Source organism: Octodon degus, unplaced genomic scaffold (genome assembly GCF_000260255.1).
Source record: "Octodon degus isolate 3935 unplaced genomic scaffold, OctDeg1.0 scaffold00302, whole genome shotgun sequence".
Classification (NCBI taxonomy): domain Eukaryota; kingdom Metazoa; phylum Chordata; class Mammalia; order Rodentia; family Octodontidae; genus Octodon; species Octodon degus.
The window spans coordinates 1,044,822-1,048,784 of NW_004524878.1; the positions used below are offsets into that span (position 1 = coordinate 1,044,822).

The window sequence follows — 3,963 nt, forward strand, 5'->3', positions numbered from 1 at the left end:
GGCGGGGTGGGGGAGGCACTGCGGAGTGGTGGTGGGGTGGCCCAAGGGCCTGGGAGAGGGTCCAGCCCACTCTGTGCCTGGGCTGGGACTCAGAAAAATTCTTATGGATTTAAAATTTAATAAATTTTGGACTTTTAAAAGTACACAGTTTTTATTTAAAGGAAGAAAACGTAAATTTTTTAAGACAGGAATTTTCCTGAACACTTCAAATCAGTTGACAAATATATCCTAAAACCATTTTTAAAATTACTTAGCATTATTGCAATTTTCTTCATTTCCTTTAGTCTTATTTTAAAGGAAAACATTTTATTTTTTTAAATGGCTCTAATACTTAATTTATATCTCTCAATAATTGGAATCCTGGGAAGAATAATGCTGATAGTGATCTAATCTGGAAAAGATTAGGGGTTCACAAGACAAACCTTCAGGACCTGTCGCCATGGGAGTGAATGACTGAACATCTGGGGCCATGGAGATAGCTCAGCGGTCTCAGCGCTTACGTGGCAAGTGCAAAGACCAAAGTTCGATCCCTGGTACTGCATGCCATGCTGGCCCCACCCTGGGCATGCTGAGCTTGTCACCAAGATCCAGTGTGATGGTGAGTGCCTGTAATCCCAGCACTGGGGAGGCTGAAAACAGGAACATCACTACATCTGAGTTGCACAGTGAGACCCTGTACCAAATACATAAATTTTTTTTAAAGAAATTCATCAGGCCTCTGTATTTTTCAGAAGTCTTCGCAAACATTTCACAATTGCCTTTAAAACTAGCCAAGATGCTTGAATCAAACTGCTCTCCTTTGGTCTAACAAAAATGCCCTCCACTTGAATTGAAGTCCATTTGGTCCTCTTTACAGAATATAGTCTGCATTTTCTTTAGTAGAACATTTGACAGAAATTTTCTCCTTTCTTTACTTCTCTAGAGACTGATTTTAAAATTCCTGTTTCCATTCACCACAGCTTAGGAAAAAAACCCTAAAAGCGCCTGATGGCACCATCTCACTTTCCCTGTATACCTCAATAGCTGCTCCGTTCTCCATCCTGATGTGAGGAACTTTGCCCTCGGTAACATTTCCTCGACCCCACTGCTGTTGAGATGTTTTTCTCTCTACGACTGAGGTTCCTAATGACTAGGACAAAAAGGAAATAGGAAAAATAATGTTAAGACACATTATTCTTATTTATACAGAACTCTAGATACATCTGATAAAATTTTAGTATGTGTGATATTTACTGTTAAAAAATAACATACTGTCTTTTTCAAATTCTAAGTCCTACATGATTAATTGGCTACATAAGACCTTAAGAACTCACTCAATCCAATCTTCTCAAACCAGACAAGTCTACATAATAACCTGCCTAACATATACACCAGAATTTACTTGATAATTCTTTAAAATCAACAGAGAAGGCAACTTCAGTGTCCACAATCACCTTTGTTTCAAAACATAAAATAAATTTCTAATCACTTATATATAAATTGGTCAGACATTCATAAAGTGCGCTTTAAATGAAATTAACAGTCACAACTCAGTCAGAGACACCTATGTTATACTGCAATACAAATCACAATAGGTGAGAGTAAAATGTGAAAAAGGTTTAATTTTGATGAGAATTTGACTTTTCTTAACTTTCTGTCTTATGCCAACTATAACTTTCCATACTAACTTTTTATATAGATGAATACAGACAAATCACTTCAACTGGTATCTAAAGGTTGTTTATAACCTATGCAAACTGACTTATAAAATATGTTAGATATTCTAGCCAGATAACTAGAAAACATGCATCTTAATAAAGATACCCATAAATCTCATTCTGCATCAGTTGATGAGAGTGCTCAAAAATTCAGAATTAATTTAACTTGGAAAACCAACCCTTTTCTGTATAACCCAGGGTCCTGTATAACTCAGGATCTTGACAAATATTTAATTTGGACAGTGGGTAGAAATATCAAATATCTAACTAACAACCAACTTTATTCATCTGGTCTATGTGAAAAAAGTATTCTTTTAAGAGTTAAGAAGGTAATGAATTAGCTTACAAGGACTCAGGGAACATGCAAGAGGAAAAGAATGGGATAAGAGAATGGGTTGCCAAATTGTGCTCACATGCCGAATCTTCAATATTTACCAAATCTTTCCCAGGAGCGTCTCTGCTGATATTTTTTTCTTTTTTTCTATCTGGTTGAAACAAGAATTCTGTACTATCAATACTTGATGTCTGTGACATTTCTACTACCAAAACTGGAGAAAGGCATGCTTCACAAGAAAGTCCATCTTTCTGAGATGTAGATGAGCAGCTGGGGCAACTTGTGGAGATTTTATTCAAATTATTATCAGCCATTTGTTTAATTCTGCAACAAGATTAACTTGAAAGACAATTCCACTTTTCAAGGAAGGGAACCAGGTCACAAAAAGTATGGTAGGTTGAAGGTGAAAACTGCAAATTCTAAATGGTGAGGTCCTTAGGTTTATGATGCTCCAGACTTATATTCACACAGCAGAGAGAGCTGCAGAAAGAAAAAAAAAAACGCCACTGAGAAAACTCATATCCTAGATATCAGTGAAAAACTAGTAATTTGAACTAAAAGCATTCCCTATAAACATGAAAGGTTAATATTAGCAACACAATTTGACCACAAATCTGCTAAAAATGTGATCATTTAAATAGGGTCTTATTAAATTGAAGTATTGGGTTATGAAATAAAATTTGGTGAATATAAATTTTAATAAAATAAAATAGCTAATATCAGTATTGTGCATAAATTCTTGGTAAATTCTAAGAAAAACTTAATTACACAAACATATACTACAGAGTGTTACTGTGGGGTTGTAGTAAACAAAAATCTAAAAGTACTGGTGTAAAATACACATTACATCTGGGTGTGGTGGCACAAACCTGCAATCTCAGCACTCTGGAAGCCTGAGGCAAGAGAGTACAAGCGCAAGCCCAGCCTGGGCAACTCAGCAGCTTAGTGAGAGCCTGTCTCAAAATAAAAATTTTTTTAAAAGGCTAGGGATGTAGCTCAGTGCAAAGGCCATAGGTGTAATTCTTCCTATTTTTTTTTTAAAAAGCCATGGTTTCAAAATGTAAAGTCATAATTTATTATCAGAATACATTCTTATTACATATTTCAAAAGGAATGATTTGGTTTTGTAAAACCACCTAATTCTAAAACATTTAAAGACAATATTAGAAGTAACCTCATTTTTATATTTACATTGCAAAAATAGTAATAAGGAGGTCCTATCTTACCCTGGATCTACAGCAGGAGGCCCTGAATTGTACCAAATAGGTTCACCTGTATAGTGGCAAGTTGGAAAGATATAAGCTGAGCAAGGAGGAATATACTTTGCAATACCAAGAAGGAAATACCTTGAGAAACTAGCCGAAGTAACTAGGAGTGTATTATTATGGGTTTATAGCATGCTATTTCAGATACTCTTTAAAAGTACATTGTAGTCACTGATCCATAAGGTCTGAAATATCTGGACTAACCTCGTTTCTTTAAGATGGGATAAACTTGGCCAGAACAGGATGTTAAATATTTTTATTTCATTAAAGAAATATATTTCTAGTCTTAGATGTCTAAGACTTTAATCAGCAATGTTTTACCAAGACCTTATCTATTTTGATTATCACATTTTTATTGGCTCTTCTGATATGTCATATTAAAATAAAATCTTTCATGATATTAAAGCATTCTTGAATTTATACTGTGCACCTTATGCATTCATAATCAATTATCCCATTAGGTACTGAAAATTGGCATATTCATATTTTGAGTTATCACAGTTATATTCAAGTGACTTTGGTATATATTTTTCCTGTTCAGTCACCTTTTGTTGGGTTTAGATAGAGGATGCTATGACAAGCCGCCCATATTCAGAATACCACAATGACAGGCACTCCCATCATGAAACAACTGTTACAAATTACCATCTGCAGTGCAGTAGCTTAG

At 35.0% G+C, this 3,963-nt stretch overlaps 1 protein-coding gene across 1 annotated transcript in view; it reads right to left on the reverse strand.

Moving 5' to 3' along the window:
* Positions 1-3,963, reverse strand: part of Stk33 (serine/threonine kinase 33) — a 122,807-nt gene that overhangs the window by 118,187 nt on the left and 657 nt on the right. The window lies entirely within an intron of this gene.